We start from the raw sequence: 19,343 nt of genomic DNA, 5'->3' as shown, positions 1-19,343 counted from the left end.
CCGAGCATGCTATTGATCGGGCTACAAGCTGTGCCGAGCATGTTTGCCCATCACTATCAACTGTGCAATGATTCTGTATTGGGGCTCTGTCAGTGGTCACTTGGCAGCTCTTAAAATAGACAGACTTATGCGGGCTTTACACGAGTCGACCGATCATGCAATTTCATGAGCGATCGTACCCGCCCCCATCGTTTGTGCGGCACAGGCAAATCACTGCCCGTGTCCCACAAAGTCGTGAAACCCCCATCACAAGTACTTTCCTGCTGAGCGACGTCGCTGTGGGCGGCGAACATCCACTTCCTGAAGGGGGAGGGACATTCGGCGTCACAGCGGCGTCAAACAGCCGCCGGCCAATAGAAGCGGAGGGGCGGAGATGAGCGGGACGTAAACATCCCGCCCACCTCCTTCCTTCCGCATTGCCGGCGGGACGCAGTTAAGCTGTGGTCATCGTTCCCGGGGTGTCACACGGAGCGATGTGTGCTGCCCCGGGTACAATGAACAACCAGCGCCATTTTGATTAAATAATTTTTTAAAACTGAGTACACGACTTACAATTTGTGACCGATACTGCGTCGCTCGGAGGTGTCACACGAGACGACGTCGTGAACGATGCCGGATGTGCATCACGAAAAACCGTGACCCCGACGATGCATCGCATGATAGCTCGTCTCGTGTAAAGCCCGCATTAGCGCTATCCACTCCATTTACCAGATCTCAGGGTTTGCCCTGGCCTTCAACCTTTAACAGGGAGCTGAACTTGTGTGTCGCCCAGGGTTATGGGGTACTCGGTCCCGGGCAGTGTATAACTGGGAAATATCACTTTGGTGGCCGTTGCCCGGTTCCATGCCCTGGGTGCTTTTTGAAAAGGGGGAGTATTTAAAGGGGATTTGAATAATGTTCACACGTGACGCCACTTGCGGTTTTGCGGCTATAGGAATGGAGCTGCCGCTGCACAGTTCTCACTACTGCGGCTGGTGTTAGTGGCAGCCTGGATGTTAGGCCCTCCGCAAGCAGTGCTGGGCCCCAGAGGGTAGGTGATGTGACGGGTGTCAGAAGAAGGTAGGCCACACAAGGGTTTCAGTGTAACTTGTTCTTTACTCACTTTCTGGTCCCATCACCGGTCCGATCAGACCCGGCTGCATCACTGGGCCCATACCTCGGTACGGAGCACCCGGACTCTACAATCCCAGATGCGGAACAGCCGGTTTCTTTACCCGTCAAAGCGAGGGCGGAACCTGTTGAGCCACCGGTTCCACCGGCACGCCGCATCACGGTAGTTGCCGGGGCCACAGCAGTCCATTTGCAGCCAGTCCCCATAGGGGAGGTGAAGCCTGACATCAGTGCCCATGATTGGGAAAGGCATTGGCGACGGCTGATGTGGCTGTGTGCAGAAGTGCTTGCTTGAGAGAGGCGTAGAAGAATCGCCACTCACCCCAACAGAGAACAGGAGCACGCTGGGGAGAGTACCGTTTGGGTCCGGGGCTTGCAGTACCATGGCCAGATGCAGCGTTACACCCTGGAGGGGACGCTGGTGCTGGCTGTCTCCGATTGTCTGCTGCAGTAATAGTAGCGGAACCCAGCTACCCTATGTATACAGTTTAAGTTTCTATGCTGCTAATGTTAATGTGAAATGTTGAAAGTGTTGATTGATTACCAATGCTTGAACAATACCAATTACCTGAGAACCTCACCTGATTTACAATTTGCACCCAGTCCATGAACCCTGTTTCATCTTTTTGCTATGCAATATGAACCATGGCTGCAGGACTGGCAGCAGCTGGCACGAACTTGTGCTTATTGTATATAGTTGCACCTCGTGCGCCCACCAGAGTCGTTCTTTACACCTCCAGGACTTCAATGCCGTCACAAGGAACCGGGGGATACAGGTTATTTGGGTGACGGGTTGAAGGGAGAGGGACAATGGGAATGGACTGTTGCAGGAAGGGGCTGCAGTGGAGTAGGCTGAGCCACCGACTACCGCTACAACCGGTAGAATTCCCATGGTTCTTATAAATGTGAACTCTGAGAGTTTTATGCAACGTTTAAGTGATGTGCCTCCCCTGTGTGGATGAGAAATTGTTAAATTAAAAATGTTACTTTTCCCTTTCTTTTTCAGTTAAAACAAAATAAACCTGTGTGTCCTGTAGCTCAGGGACGAGCTACGTTTAACCAAGGGGGAATGTGATGCCCCTGAACTAGTCAGGGTGTCACAGGGTACTGCACTTCTTCTTCTGCTGGTGCAGGACTCAACCCCCCATGGTTCTGGGATCCTAACCTTTGGTATTGCTCCATCAGCATTCAAATCCTAGTCACACCTCACACCACACCCTGTCAGGCACACCAGTGGGTGGTTTAACTGGAACAGGGCCACCCGCCTAGGGATCAGGCAGACTGGTGGGAGGGGCAGAGTTAGTGCAGTGGTAGCCCTCAGAGAGTGAGGAGCTGGGAGTTAGAACTCCCTGGAGACTTTTGGCTAGGTCGCAGACGGTGGTCTGGGACCGAAGGAGTCGGAGACCCGGTCGCAGGGTATTGGAGAAATGTAGAAAAAACAAAAAGCCAGCACCAAATGTGCACTACAGCACTAAACATTCCAAACTGTACTTATTATAAAAAAAAAAAAAAAAAATTTTGAGATTTTTGGCAAAAAATTGCAATTTCTTGAGCTGCTTCGCCACGTCACGGCAAATCTCATTTGAAGCAGTCCTACACTAAAATATTTTTATAAAATGTGCCATACGGCCTCACATATGAATAGTAGAACTGCTCTTAGCAGCACTCACCTGGTCTATTTCAATCCCGTACCCATGACTGAGTCATGGCTGTGGGCGGGACAGGTCCAAGCAAATGCTGCATGAAGTAAATAGCCTGTGGACAAAGCCTGATGACTTAATGTGAACAGTCACCAACCGCCAAAATCCAGACAGATGGAATACATCCCAAATTGGGGTGCATAGCAAGGTGGAGGTCAACCACCGACCAATTCAATGAAGAAAAAACAAAAAGCCAGCACCAAATGTGCACTACAGCACTAAACATTCCAAACTGTACTTATTATAAAAAAAAAAAAAATTTTGAGATTTTTGGCAAAAAATTGCAATTTCTTGAGCTGCTTCGCCACGTCACGGCAAATCTCATTTGAAGCAGTCCTACACTAAAATATTTTTATAAAATGTGCCATACGGCCTCACATATGAATAGTAGAACTGCTCTTAGCAGCACTCACCTGGTCTATTTCAATCCCGTACCCATGACTGAGTCATGGCTGTGGGCGGGACAGGTCCAAGCAAATGCTGCATGAAGTAAATAGCCTGTGGACAAAGCCTGATGACTTAATGTGAACAGTCACCAACCGCCAAAATCCAGACAGATGGAATACATCCCAAATTGGGGTGCATAGCAAGGTGGAGGTCAACCACCGACCAATTCAATGAAGAAAAAACAAAAAGCCAGCACCAAATGTGCACTACAGCACTAAACATTCCAAACTGTACTTATTATAAAAAAAAAAAAAAAATTTTGAGATTTTTGGCAAAAAATTGCAATTTCTTGAGCTGCTTCGCCACGTCACGGCAAATCTCATTTGAAGCAGTCCTACACTAAAATATTTTTATAAAATGTGCCATACGGCCTCACATATGAATAGTAGAACTGCTCTTAGCAGCACTCACCTGGTCTATTTCAATCCCGTACCCATGACTGAGTCATGGCTGTGGGCGGGACAGGTCCAAGCAAATGCTGCATGAAGTAAATAGCCTGTGGACAAAGCCTGATGACTTAATGTGAACAGTCACCAACCGCCAAAATCCAGACAGATGGAATACATCCCAAATTGGGGTGCATAGCAAGGTGGAGGTCAACCACCGACCAATTCAATGAAGAAAAAACAAAAAGCCAGCACCAAATGTGCACTACAGCACTAAACATTCCAAACTGTACTTATTATAAAAAAAAAAAAAAAAAAAAAAAAATTTTGAGATTTTTGGCAAAAAATTGCAATTTCTTGAGCTGCTTCGCCACGTCACGGCAAATCTCATTTGAAGCAGTCCTACACTAAAATATTTTTATAAAATGTGCCATACGGCCTCACATATGAATAGTAGAACTGCTCTTAGCAGCACTCACCTGGTCTATTTCAATCCCGTACCCATGACTGAGTCATGGCTGTGGGCGGGACAGGTCCAAGCAAATGCTGCATGAAGTAAATAGCCTGTGGACAAAGCCTGATGACTTAATGTGAACAGTCACCAACCGCCAAAATCCAGACAGATGGAATACATCCCAAATTGGGGTGCATAGCAAGGTGGAGGTCAACCACCGACCAATTCAATGAAGAAAAAACAAAAAGCCAGCACCAAATGTGCACTACAGCACTAAACATTCCAAACTGTACTTATTATAAAAAAAAAATAAATTTTGAGATTTTTGGCAAAAAATTGCAATTTCTTGAGCTGCTTCGCCACGTCACGGCAAATCTCATTTGAAGCAGTCCTACACTAAAATATTTTTATAAAATGTGCCATACGGCCTCACATATGAATAGTAGAACTGCTCTTAGCAGCACTCACCTGGTCTATTTCAATCCCGTACCCATGACTGAGTCATGGCTGTGGGCGGGACAGGTCCAAGCAAATGCTGCATGAAGTAAATAGCCTGTGGACAAAGCCTGATGACTTAATGTGAACAGTCACCAACCGCCAAAATCCAGACAGATGGAATACATCCCAAATTGGGGTGCATAGCAAGGTGGAGGTCAACCACCGACCAATTCAATGAAGAAAAAACAAAAAGCCAGCACCAAATGTGCACTACAGCACTAAACATTCCAAACTGTACTTATTATAAAAAAAAAAAAATTTTGAGATTTTTGGCAAAAAATTGCAATTTCTTGAGCTGCTTCGCCACGTCACGGCAAATCTCATTTGAAGCAGTCCTACACTAAAATATTTTTATAAAATGTGCCATACGGCCTCACATATGAATAGTAGAACTGCTCTTAGCAGCACTCACCTGGTCTATTTCAATCCCGTACCCATGACTGAGTCATGGCTGTGGGCGGGACAGGTCCAAGCAAATGCTGCATGAAGTAAATAGCCTGTGGACAAAGCCTGATGACTTAATGTGAACAGTCACCAACCGCCAAAATCCAGACAGATGGAATACATCCCAAATTGGGGTGCATAGCAAGGTGGAGGTCAACCACCGACCAATTCAATGAAGAAAAAACAAAAAGCCAGCACCAAATGTGCACTACAGCACTAAACATTCCAAACTGTACTTATTATAAAAAAAAAAAAAAACATTTTGAGATTTTTGGCAAAAAATTGCAATTTCTTGAGCTGCTTCGCCACGTCACGGCAAATCTCATTTGAAGCAGTCCTACACTAAAATATTTTTATAAAATGTGCCATACGGCCTCACATATGAATAGTAGAACTGCTCTTAGCAGCACTCACCTGGTCTATTTCAATCCCGTACCCATGACTGAGTCATGGCTGTGGGCGGGACAGGTCCAAGCAAATGCTGCATGAAGTAAATAGCCTGTGGACAAAGCCTGATGACTTAATGTGAACAGTCACCAACCGCCAAAATCCAGACAGATGGAATACATCCCAAATTGGGGTGCATAGCAAGGTGGAGGTCAACCACCGACCAATTCAATGAAGAAAAAACAAAAAGCCAGCACCAAATGTGCACTACAGCACTAAACATTCCAAACTGTACTTATTATAAAAAAAAAAAAAAAAAAAAATTTTGAGATTTTTGGCAAAAAATTGCAATTTCTTGAGCTGCTTCGCCACGTCACGGCAAATCTCATTTGAAGCAGTCCTACACTAAAATATTTTTATAAAATGTGCCATACGGCCTCACATATGAATAGTAGAACTGCTCTTAGCAGCACTCACCTGGTCTATTTCAATCCCGTACCCATGACTGAGTCATGGCTGTGGGCGGGACAGGTCCAAGCAAATGCTGCATGAAGTAAATAGCCTGTGGACAAAGCCTGATGACTTAATGTGAACAGTCACCAACCGCCAAAATCCAGACAGATGGAATACATCCCAAATTGGGGTGCATAGCAAGGTGGAGGTCAACCACCGACCAATTCAATGAAGAAAAAACAAAAAGCCAGCACCAAATGTGCACTACAGCACTAAACATTCCAAACTGTACTTATTATAAAAAAAAAAAAAATTTTTGAGATTTTTGGCAAAAAATTGCAATTTCTTGAGCTGCTTCGCCACGTCACGGCAAATCTCATTTGAAGCAGTCCTACACTAAAATATTTTTATAAAATGTGCCATACGGCCTCACATATGAATAGTAGAACTGCTCTTAGCAGCACTCACCTGGTCTATTTCAATCCCGTACCCATGACTGAGTCATGGCTGTGGGCGGGACAGGTCCAAGCAAATGCTGCATGAAGTAAATAGCCTGTGGACAAAGCCTGATGACTTAATGTGAACAGTCACCAACCGCCAAAATCCAGACAGATGGAATACATCCCAAATTGGGGTGCATAGCAAGGTGGAGGTCAACCACCGACCAATTCAATGAAGAAAAAACAAAAAGCCAGCACCAAATGTGCACTACAGCACTAAACATTCCAAACTGTACTTATTATAAAAAAAAAAAAAAATTTTGAGATTTTTGGCAAAAAATTGCAATTTCTTGAGCTGCTTCGCCACGTCACGGCAAATCTCATTTGAAGCAGTCCTACACTAAAATATTTTTATAAAATGTGCCATACGGCCTCACATATGAATAGTAGAACTGCTCTTAGCAGCACTCACCTGGTCTATTTCAATCCCGTACCCATGACTGAGTCATGGCTGTGGGCGGGACAGGTCCAAGCAAATGCTGCATGAAGTAAATAGCCTGTGGACAAAGCCTGATGACTTAATGTGAACAGTCACCAACCGCCAAAATCCAGACAGATGGAATACATCCCAAATTGGGGTGCATAGCAAGGTGGAGGTCAACCACCGACCAATTCAATGAAGAAAAAACAAAAAGCCAGCACCAAATGTGCACTACAGCACTAAACATTCCAAACTGTACTTATTATAAAAAAAAAAAAAAAAAAAAAAAAATTTTGAGATTTTTGGCAAAAAATTGCAATTTCTTGAGCTGCTTCGCCACGTCACGGCAAATCTCATTTGAAGCAGTCCTACACTAAAATATTTTTATAAAATGTGCCATACGGCCTCACATATGAATAGTAGAACTGCTCTTAGCAGCACTCACCTGGTCTATTTCAACCCCGTACCCATGACTGAGTCATGGCTGTGGGCGGGACAGGTCCAAGCAAATGCTGCATGAAGTAAATAGCCTGTGGACAAAGCCTGATGACTTAATGTGAACAGTCACCAACCGCCAAAATCCAGACAGATGGAATACATCCCAAATTGGGGTGCATAGCAAGGTGGAGGTCAACCACCGACCAATTCAATGAAGAAAAAACAAAAAGCCAGCACCAAATGTGCACTACAGCACTAAACATTCCAAACTGTACTTATTATAAAAAAAAAAAAATTTTGAGATTTTTGGCAAAAAATTGCAATTTCTTGAGCTGCTTCGCCACGTCACGGCAAATCTCATTTGAAGCAGTCCTACACTAAAATATTTTTATAAAATGTGCCATACGGCCTCACATATGAATAGTAGAACTGCTCTTAGCAGCACTCACCTGGTCTATTTCAATCCCGTACCCATGACTGAGTCATGGCTGTGGGCGGGACAGGTCCAAGCAAATGCTGCATGAAGTAAATAGCCTGTGGACAAAGCCTGATGACTTAATGTGAACAGTCACCAACCGCCAAAATCCAGACAGATGGAATACATCCCAAATTGGGGTGCATAGCAAGGTGGAGGTCAACCACCGACCAATTCAATGAAGAAAAAACAAAAAGCCAGCACCAAATGTGCACTACAGCACTAAACATTCCAAACTGTACTTATTATAAAAAAAAAAAAAAAAAATTTACTTCATGCAGCATTTGCTTGGACCTGTCCCGCCCACAGCCATGACTCAGTCATGGGTACGGGATTGAAATAGACCAGGTGAGTGCTGCTGAGAGCAGTTCTGCTATTCATATGTGAGGCCGTATGGCACATTTTATAAAAATATTTTAGTGTAGGACTGCTTCAAATGAGATTTGCCGTGACGTGGCGAAGCAGCTCAAGAAATTGCAATTTTTTGACAAAAATCTCAAAAATTTTTTTATAATAAGTACAGTTTGGAATGTTTAGTGCTGTAGTGCACATTTGGTGCTGGCTTTTTGTTTTTTCTTCATTGAATTGGTCGGTGGGTGACCTCCACCTTGCTATGCACCCCAATTTGGGATGTATTCCATCTGTCTGGATTTTGGCGGTTGGTGACTGTTCACATTAGGTCATCAGGCTTTGTCCACAGGCTATTTACTTCATGCAGCATTTGCTTGGACCTGTCCCGCCCACAGCCATGACTCAGTCATGGGTACGGGATTGAAATAGACCAGGTGAGTGCTGCTGAGAGCAGTTCTGCTATTCATATGTGAGGCCGTATGGCACATTTTATAAAAATATTTTAGTGTAGGACTGCTTCAAATGAGATTTGCCGTGACGTGGCGAAGCAGCTCAAGAAATTGCAATTTTTTGCCAAAAATCTCAAAATTTTTTTTATAATAAGTACAGTTTGGAATGTTTAGTGCTGTAGTGCACATTTGGTGCTGGCTTTTTGTTTTTTCTTCATTGAATTGGTCGGTGGGTGACCTCCACCTTGCTATGCACCCCAATTTGGGATGTATTCCATCTGTCTGGATTTTGGCGGTTGGTGACTGTTCACATTAGGTCATCAGGCTTTGTCCACAGGCTATTTACTTCATGCAGCATTTGCTTGGACCTGTCCCGCCCACAGCCATGACTCAGTCATGGGTACGGGATTGAAATAGACCAGGTGAGTGCTGCTGAGAGCAGTTCTGCTATTCATATGTGAGGCCGTATGGCACATTTTATAAAAATATTTTAGTGTAGGACTGCTTCAAATGAGATTTGCCGTGACGTGGCGAAGCAGCTCAAGAAATTGCAATTTTTTGCCAAAAATCTCAAAATTTTTTTTATAATAAGTACAGTTTGGAATGTTTAGTGCTGTAGTGCACATTTGGTGCTGGCTTTTTGTTTTTTCTTCATTGAATTGGTCGGTGGGTGACCTCCACCTTGCTATGCACCCCAATTTGGGATGTATTCCATCTGTCTGGATTTTGGCAGTTGGTGACTGTTCACATTAGGTCATCAGGCTTTGTCCACAGGCTATTTACTTCATGCAGCATTTGCTTGGACCTGTCCCGCCCACAGCCATGACTCAGTCATGGGTACGGGATTGAAATAGACCAGGTGAGTGCTGCTGAGAGCAGTTCTGCTATTCATATGTGAGGCCGTATGGCACATTTTATAAAAATATTTTAGTGTAGGACTGCTTCAAATGAGATTTGCCGTGACGTGGCGAAGCAGCTCAAGAAATTGCAATTTTTTGCCAAAAATCTCAAAAATTTTTTTATAATAAGTACAGTTTGGAATGTTTAGTGCTGTAGTGCACATTTGGTGCTGGCTTTTTGTTTTTTCTTCATTGAATTGGTCGGTGGGTGACCTCCACCTTGCTATGCACCCCAATTTGGGATGTATTCCATCTGTCTGGATTTTGGCGGTTGGTGACTGTTCACATTAGGTCATCAGGCTTTGTCCACAGGCTATTTACTTCATGCAGCATTTGCTTGGACCTGTCCCGCCCACAGCCATGACTCAGTCATGGGTACGGGATTGAAATAGACCAGGTGAGTGCTGCTGAGAGCAGTTCTGCTATTCATATGTGAGGCCGTATGGCACATTTTATAAAAATATTTTAGTGTAGGACTGCTTCAAATGAGATTTGCCGTGACGTGGCGAAGCAGCTCAAGAAATTGCAATTTTTTGCCAAAAATCTCAAAAAATTTTTTTATAATAAGTACAGTTTGGAATGTTTAGTGCTGTAGTGCACATTTGGTGCTGGCTTTTTGTTTTTTCTTCATTGAATTGGTCGGTGGGTGACCTCCACCTTGCTATGCACCCCAATTTGGGATGTATTCCATCTGTCTGGATTTTGGCGGTTGGTGACTGTTCACATTAGGTCATCAGGCTTTGTCCACAGGCTATTTACTTCATGCAGCATTTGCTTGGACCTGTCCCGCCCACAGCCATGACTCAGTCATGGGTACGGGATTGAAATAGACCAGGTGAGTGCTGCTGAGAGCAGTTCTGCTATTCATATGTGAGGCCGTATGGCACATTTTATAAAAATATTTTAGTGTAGGACTGCTTCAAATGAGATTTGCCGTGACGTGGCGAAGCAGCTCAAGAAATTGCAATTTTTTGCCAAAAATCTCAAAATTTTTTTTATAATAAGTACAGTTTGGAATGTTTAGTGCTGTAGTGCACATTTGGTGCTGGCTTTTTGTTTTTTCTTTATTGGAGAAATGTGCCAGGCTTAGTTTTGGGGAACGGTCGGCACCGGAGTACCTAGTAACCGAACCGGTAATGAGCACAGCGGGGTACTGGACCCTAGATCAGGGAGTAGCTTCATGCAACCTGATATTTAACCTGTGGAGGATAGTCGCTTTATGAACTTTCCCCAAGAGCTCAGAGATCGAAGGAATCAACACAACGAGGGGGATAGTGCTTTCCAGCTTATGCGGCCCACTGAAATCCCAAGTGTCAGCCATCGAGAGCACAGCTCCACTATATATAGGGAGCGGGACCCCGACAGCTTCAAGCAGAGGGGTCACTCAGAACATCAAAATACAGTGCATGGAGGCAAGGTACAGACTATCAGCAATACCAAAGAGAGCGGACTCCCGGACGAGCTCCCCCAGAGAGGCAGTGGCACCCAGAGACTTGGTTTACTTCTGTGTCAGAGTCTGCTTTGCGGTTGCAGCACTACTAACACTGCCTGAGTGAGTATGCTGCATTCCCCTGCTTCCAACCTGCACCACGCTCCCCTACACCTCCATCATCCAGAGTCCCGGGGCCTCCCCTACCCGTGGAGGGAGCTTCATCTGGCTGTCCCACTCCATCTCACCCGGGTACTCCCATCGGCAGCGGCGGTACTCCCCTTACCGCGAACCACGGGTGGCGTCTCGAACTCTTATCCCCTGTAAATACCCCCTTTGCATTTGAAGTGGCAGTGAGCCCCCGGGTCCGGAGACCCTCGAGCCACAGCAGACCCTGGATCAGAGAGGTTCGACCGCTGCAGGGGCGGCACAATTGCACAGCTGATGAAATCATCACCTGTGCAGTTGATAATACTAACAACTGTGCAATTCTAAGGAAATCCTGGAAACAAAACCTGTTGGCTGGATTTGAGGACTGGAGTTGGGGAACACCGATCTAGACAATTCATTAGCTGAGAATAAGCCGCAAATGAGAGGAAAAACCAAGAGGCAGCTACAGAAGGGGAGGAAGAATCCTGTATAATGATGACGGGAGGCAGGCTTATCTTCCGGGCAGTTCACACCCCATAGCCTGGAAGATAGAAGATATATAAAAAGATTTTTGCCAAATGACATTCAGAAGGCAAATGTCACCTTTATGCCACCTGTATGCCCATATTAATAACTAAAAAATGCAAAAGGGTGACAGATTCCCTTTAATAGCATTTTTCCACTTGACAGGTTCCCTTTCAGTCTTCCTGGTGCTCCAGCGCTAACTTGTGGCACCCCTGAGGCTTCCGTCGCCACAGAGACATTGCACCTCAGCCAGAGGTGTGATGTCCCATCCTAGGTAAGGACAAGGGTAAACGCCGGTTCACAGGCAAATCTGCACAACACTCATTGTTAGGCACATACAGGGACCAGGGATAGTGGCAGCTACCCCATGCTGTAGTCAGGGGGGCCGTAAGACCCATCTCTCCGCCCATGGGGTGGGGGCCTAGCAACAAGGAGAGTGGGAGGAGCCAACTGGAAAGTGAGAGTAGAAGCAGGAAGTTCAAAGTCAGAGTCGTGGTAGTAGTCTGAGGGAAGAGAGGGAGGTAGTTACCTCAGCAGAGGTGAAGTGAAGTCGAGCTCTAGTCAGTCAAGAAGAGAGAGTGAAGAAACAGAGGGTTCCTGGTGGAGATCCTGGGGCCCGGCTAGGCCCAGGTGACACCACAGACAGAGAAGAAAGGATTCCAGGGCCACGGAAGGGCATATTAGCTCGTGGCCTGTTCCACTAGAAGATCGGGTGGAGGGATCTGGCTGCATTCGGGGACGGTCCCCAGATAGAGGGAAGAAAGACATTTCCTCATAAAGTGACACCGAAGGCCCAGGGTGGTTGCAAGGCCCCAGGACCACAACCTACTGTAGATCCCCTGGGAAGAGGTCAAGATTCCAGTCAGGCAAGCCCCCTTGACCAGATTCTATGGTAGAGGCCAAGACAAGTTCATCTATCAAAGTGTAGGCTGTGGAGTCAGTCAAGGAAAGAGACATAAAAGTGGTGCACCGGTATTAACCCTAAGAATTACCTGGGATCGGCGGAGGCACCGGATAGTGAATTCCAGCACTCCAATGGCAACCAGTCTGCTGCAGCCCTGGCAACAGTGAGTAAAGACCTTGAAACTGCAACTCCTGGTGTCGCCTCCCTTTTGTTATGCACCGCACCACCATTACATAGACTTTCATAAGCACCAACGGTTGCCCCGAGGTACCGCTCCACCTGTGGGGAGCAGAACCATCCCAGCTGCCATTACATCATCCCCGGAGGCCCTATCCATCAGCGGCGGCTCCATACCCGCAATCCACAGGTGGCGTTACGAATCTCCCATAAACTTAATTATAATCACCATCCCCACAGTCGCCATATTAGTGGACCCCGCCAGAGTATGGAGCCGAGCCCCGCCACCGCTGACTACCCCCGGACTAGTCCGGCCCGGCACCGGGTGTCCCAGTGCCCTGGGGTGGGCGAGTCAAACTTTCCGCTGCTGACTCCGTTCTTTGTTGATACATCTGCAACTTCGACTACAGTTCGTGACCGCTGCAGCCAATCGCTGGACTCTGTAGTCATCTGCCCATAATTGGCTGCATTAATCACATGTTATAATCGTAACATCATTGCTACAGCGGTGTCAACAAAGCCAGAAAAAATGGCTGAGGGGCAGCGCTGGAGCAACAGGGGGCAGTTTCCTGGGGAGTAGAATCACAAAGAGGGTCCATGTATTGTCTCCTATAGCTTTGTGTTACGTCACCACCGGAGTCCGTTCCAGCGACTTCTGCTCCAATCGCCAGGCGACGCCGTGTTCCCGCTGTGGATGGTGCTGGAGATGGGGAGAAGAGTCGATGCCAGCGGCACCAGTGGGCGCAGGCTCCACTCATCCACTGGGCTGCGTTTTCTGGGGATCTGCAGTACCACTGGCTGACTGTAGGTGGCGGGTGTCTCCCAGCTGAGGTACCATCATTCAGCTACAGCCTATGGGAAGACACCACACACCCTGCTGACCTCTGCCAGAGATAGTTCTGAGAATTTTGGCTCCTGTTTCGCCCTGTTCTGTGATTTTGTATGCTGATTACCGCTTGTTTCCTGACTACCCTCCTGCCTACTATTTTTGTACCTCGCTGCCCGGATTTGACCTCTGCTACATGCGCTGATTACGTCCTTGCCTGACGATTTTGTCCCTGTTCTGCATCTCCTGGTTTGACCCTGCCTGATGACTACTCTCTCGGACTGCAGCCGTCCACAGGTAGTGATCTCCAGGGCCCTGTGTAATTCCAAATCCCTGTATAGGGGTTAAAGGGTTTCATGGTTCTGGGGGTCCTGCTTGGTAAGTGGCTTCCTTCTAGCCTGTCCATTACAGCCAGTCTGAGTCTGTGGATCCAGGCAGGCGTTACACTTTGGAGACTCACTTTATAGCCTGTGTAGCCAGACGTCTGCTTATTTGCACTGGCCAAAAATTAGGTAAAAGCTTCGAAACACTTGTTTGCCGATTCACAGCTCATGCTTTCAGATTTTCTGGCATTCACTACTTAACCAACAGGTGGCGCTCAACACAGCCTAAAATGCTAAAATAGGAAGAAGGATGAAGACGCAGCAAATTATAAAGGACACGTACATAATACTAAACCGGCATTGTCCATAAACACACATTACATCGCACCAGCACAATGCAAGTGCCGCAGTGTCTGTGCTAGAGAATCACCCTGCCAAATGGAAGACATAAATGTTAAAAAAAAAAGGTAAAAAGCAAATTATTTGCATTATTTAGAGAGTTCTAACTATATAGTTCTGCACAATAGATTATTTCTCTTTAGAGGGTTATTCCCAAAATGTCAAGAGTCCTGCACCTCAAAACAGTGGTGTAATTTAAAGCTTGGGGACTCCAATGCAAATCTCCAACAGAACTCCCAAGTAAGTAAGTAAGTATATCTTTTCATATGGGCCCAAAGGGATCTTTTGAGCCCCCCGTTATAGTTACACCCCTGGAGGGGAAAGGACCCAGCGTTCATAAATGGGTTGTGGAGGGAGGAAAACAACACTAGACCCTTTGTTACAAGTGGCAAAATCTGGGGGGGCCATTTCTACCATGGTTGTGGGACCCCTTCTGTTTTCTTGCTGTTAAGCTTATATATAAAGCAGAGTGTATGTATGTACAGTATGTATGTATATGTATGTATGTATGTACAGTATGTATGTGTATGTATGTATGTGTATGTATGTATGTGTATGTATGTACAGTATGTATGTGTGTGTATGTGTATGTATGTACTGCATGTATGTGTGTGACTCGCCCACCCCAGGGCTATGGGACACCCGGTGCCGGGCCGGACTAGTCCGGTGGTAGTCAGTGGTGGCTGGGCCCGGCTCCGTGGCCCTGGTGGGTGTCAGTATAATATGTGGCTGATGACTTTAAGTTTGTGTTCGTGACGCCACCTGTGGTATGCGGCTAATAAGCCGCCGCTGCTGTGTGAGGCCTCCGGGATGATGTTATGGCAGCAATGGTAGTACTGCTCCCCACAGGTGGAGCAATGCCCGGGGCACAGTTGGTGCTTGTGAATGTCTATGCAGATGAAATAACTGAGGCAACTTCAGAGGTGCAGTTCAAGTTCTTTACTCACAGTTCTTGTCAGGGCAGGCAGGACCCTTGGACTGCTGGGACCGCTGTCAGGGACCTCCGTCTTCTGGGTGATTCCGAGTGTGAAATCCGGTACCCTCTCTCTTAGTGTCTCCTTCTCTGCTGTCTTCACTAGCCTTGCCCGAGTTTGGATGGCCCTGGCTTGGCCTCCACTACAGCCTCCAGGCTGGGGGGTCACCTGTCGGCTGATTACCCCTTTTCTGAAGGTCTGCTATGGGTTCTGGCCCTGGGAGCTTGCAACGTCCCTGGGCCTCAGTTTTTACTGTTTGGAGATTGTCTTTGCACTCCTCCAGTCTCTAGGGACCGTCCCCTGTCGCAGCTTAATCACTCCACCGATGTCACTGTGGACCAGGCCACCGCAGCCTGCAGCTACTCGTAGCGCCTCTGGGCCCTCGGCTTTGGTACCCAACAAGGACTGCTCGTGGTACCTACAGGACTACCCGCGGCCCTGCGACTCCTTCTGTTCCTACGTGGTGTCACCTGGACCTATGGGTCCCAGGGTCTTCACCAGGAAGCGTCTCTTTCAGTTCCTCTGCTCCTGGCTGACTTGGAGCTTTCTTTCCTTCTTTCTTTCTTTTCTTTCTCCTCCTTGCCTGCCTCCAGCAGGCCTCCTCCTCCCTCCTTTCTCTCGTTCTTCTCCTCCAACTACATGCTGCTTCTCTCACTCCCTGAGGTAAACTGCAACTAACTTGACCTTCCTTTCTCTATCTGCTCTCTGGTGGCTCCTCCCACCTCCCCAGTTGCTAAGCTACCACCCTATGGGAGCAGGGATGGGTCTTACAGCCCCTCTCAGCATGCAGCATGGGAGGGTTGCCTGCCACTTTCCCTGGTCCTGTGTGTCCCTAGCAATGGGTGTAGTGTGGATTTACCAGGGGACCGGAGTTCACTCTCTTCCTCTCCCAGAATGGGGCATCACACCGCTGATGGGGTGCAATGACCTGTGGCGACGGAAGCCTCAGGGGCGCCACATGTGTATGTATGTACAGTATGTATGTGTATGTATGTATGTACAGTATGTATGTGTATGTATGTACTGTACTGTATGTATGTGTGTATGTGTATGTATGTACAGTATGTATGTGTGTGTGTATGTATGTATGTGTATGTATGTACAGTATGTATGTGTGTATGTATGTGTATGTATGTATGTACAGTATGTATGTGTGCCGGCCCCATGGAAGCAGCTGTGCTGCTCGGATCTGGGTTCACTGTGGCTCGAGGGTCTCCGGACCCAGGTTCGTGTGGCCACTCAAATAAAAGGGGGTATTTATAGGGGGGTTGATGTATAGTTCATGACGCCACCTGTGGTGTACAGAAAATTGGGGAGTACCGCCGCTGGGAGTACCCGGGGTGATGGAGTGGGGCAGCAAGGTGTCATAACCCTCCACGGGCTCCACGGGTAGGGGGGATGCCCCGGCACTCGGTGAAGGGTGCCATGGGGTGCAGGGGTCACTCTCGTACTCAGTTCATAAGCAGACACTGACAACCGGGTAAACCAAGTCTCTAGGTGCCGCTGCCGCTGAGGAGAGCTCGTCCGGGTCCCGTCCCCAATGGTGCTGCCTTGTGATCTGTGACCTGCCTCCTGGCACTTAGTTTGATTTCAACTTGATGGCCCGGTAGCTTGGAACTAACCGGGCCCCGCTCCCTACTATGGCTTAGTATGGGAGCTTGCTCTCAGGGCTCATGCTTGGGATTTTCTTGACCGTTTTGGATTTGAATGTCCTATCCCCCTCATTGTGCTAATGCAATGATTGTGGAGTGGGTGGGAACAGATCATAAAGGCTCCATTCTCCTCAGGTGAATTGTCGGTTTGCCTGAAGGTACTCCCTGACCTAGGGTCCGTGTACCCCGTCGTGCCTTCGGTCCCAGACCGGTGATAGTGCTAGGCTGCCGGCCGTCCTCCTCGACGAGCCCGAGCACCTCACCACAATCCCCTGCGACCGGGGGTCTGACTCCTCTAGGCCCAGACCACCGTCTGCAACCTCGACACTTCCTTCAGGAGTCACCACTCCCGACTTCCTCTGAGCTCCTCTCAGCTTGAAGCTACTTCACAACCTCTCTCCTCTACACACTCTGACAGACTCTCTATACTCCTCCCCTCCCCTCCCCTGACCCCCCAGTTGGGCGACTCTATTCCAGTCAAGCCATCCACTGGTGTGTCTGGTGGGTGTGCAGGGTGTATATAGGATTTGATTTGCTGTTGGAGGCAACACCATTTAGTTAGGGACCCAGAACCAAGAGGGAGGCAGAATACTGCATGGAAGGGCAGCTTGTGCAGTACCCTGTGATAACCTGATAGTCCAGGGGCGTCACATATGTATGTGTGTATGTATCGCCCAGAGAATGGGGTACTCGGTTCCGTGCGGTTTACAACTGGGGAATGTCACTTTGGTGGCCGTTGCCCGGTCCCGTGCCCTTGGTGTTTTTTAACCCCTTAACGACCGCGGGCCGTAAAATTACGTCCTAAATGACATAATCTTACTGCCCGCGGTCCTCCGGCGGCAGCATGCCGCGATCGGCACACATCTCAGCTGATTTTCACAGCTGAGATGTGTGCCTGCTAGGCACGAGCAGAATCGTTATCTGCTCGTGCCGATTAACCCCTTATATGGCGCTGTCAATACATGACAGCGCCATTATAAGCGCGATTGCGGTAAGCATTTACTTACCGCCCGAAACCGGAAGTCACGTGACGCGATCACGTGACTCCCGATAGTTGTCATGGTAGCACAGGGTCATGTGATGACTCCTGTACTACACATGACTTGGTTTCACTTTCGCTGTGCCCGGGGCACAGCAAAAGAGAAAGACAGCGTATCTGCTGTTTACAGCCTTCCAGCTGTGATCAGCAGATACTGCAGAGCGATCGGAATGCTGATCGCAATAGCCCCCTAGGGGGACTAGTAAAATAAAAAAAAAAAGTTAAAAAATAAGTTTTAAAAAATTAAAAAAAAACAAAAAAACCTAAAAGTTCAAATCACCCCCCATTCGCCCCATTGAAAATTAAAGGGTTAAAAAAATAAAAAATATACACACATTTGGTATCGCCGCGTTCAGAAACGCCCGATCTATCAAAATATAAAATCAATTAATCTGATCAGTAAACGGCGTAGCGGCAAAAAAATTCCAAACGCCAAAACGACGTTTTTTTTGTCGCCACAACTTTTGCGCAAAATGCAATAAGAGGCGATCAAAACGTAGCATCTGCGCAAAAATGGTACCGTTAAAAACGTCAGCTCGAGACGCAAAAAATAAGCCGTCATTGAGCCTAAGATCCCGAAAAATGAGAACGCTGCGGGTCACGGAATATGGCGTAAAACGTGCGCCACTTTTTTCGGACAAACTTCCGATTTTTTTTTAACCCCTTATATAAAAGTAAACCTATACATGTTTGGTGTCTACGAACTCGCACTGACCTGAGGCATCACACCCACACATCAGTTTTACCATATAGTGAACACAGTGAATAAAATATCTCAAAAACCATAGTGCTATCGCACTTTTTTTGCAATTTTTCAGCATTTGGAATTTTTTTGCCATTTTCTAGTACACAATATGGTAAAACTGATGGTTTCATTTAAAAGTACAGCTCGTTCCGCAAAAAATGAGCCCTCACATGACCATATTGACTGAAAAATAAAAAAGTTACGTCTCTCAGAAAAAGAATGGCGAAAAAAAAAACGGAAAGCGAAAAATCGGCCGGTCGTGAAGGGGTTAATGGAGAGCATTTACAGGGTAGATTAAAGTCATTTGTGTGACGCCACCTGCAGGTTGCGGTTAAAATGGTGGAACCGCTGCTGCTGAGTTGGTTACCCCTAGGGCTGGTGGTAATGGCAGCTGTGGTGGTAGACCCTCCGCAGGTAGGCCTGAGCCCGGGGAGATGTATGGTGGAGACTTTCACTGAAGAAGGTTGTAATTAACAGTCTCTACTCACTCTTGACCCTCGGACGGCTGGTTCAGGTTCCTGTATTTCCAGTGCCAGTTTGATGACTCGGTTGCTCTGTCCCCGGCACCCTCAGTGTGGTTGGGTCCCCGTAGCTTGAAGTGGTTTGGGGGCCCGACTGTCCCTTATTCTGGCAATCTCCTCGTCCGTACGGCGGGCAGTGTGGACCCTGTAGGGCTGGTCTGTGTCCCGAACCCTGATCCTTGCTTTACTGTTGGTGCCCCCGGATCTGTGGGTCAGTGAGGACCGTGAAGGTCCCCTCACTGTTCAGGTAATTGCCAGGCCACGTGA

At 47.3% G+C, this 19,343-nt stretch overlaps 1 protein-coding gene across 2 annotated transcripts in view; it reads right to left on the bottom strand.

The window, feature by feature from the left end:
* The window catches only part of TTLL10 (tubulin tyrosine ligase like 10), a 176,262-nt gene that overhangs the window by 118,447 nt on the left and 38,472 nt on the right, over positions 1-19,343 (bottom strand). The window lies entirely within an intron of this gene.

Source organism: Anomaloglossus baeobatrachus, chromosome 11, assembly GCF_048569485.1.
Source record: "Anomaloglossus baeobatrachus isolate aAnoBae1 chromosome 11, aAnoBae1.hap1, whole genome shotgun sequence".
Taxonomy (NCBI): Eukaryota; Metazoa; Chordata; class Amphibia; order Anura; family Aromobatidae; genus Anomaloglossus; species Anomaloglossus baeobatrachus.
This window is presented reverse-complemented; position numbering and strand designations above follow the sequence as displayed.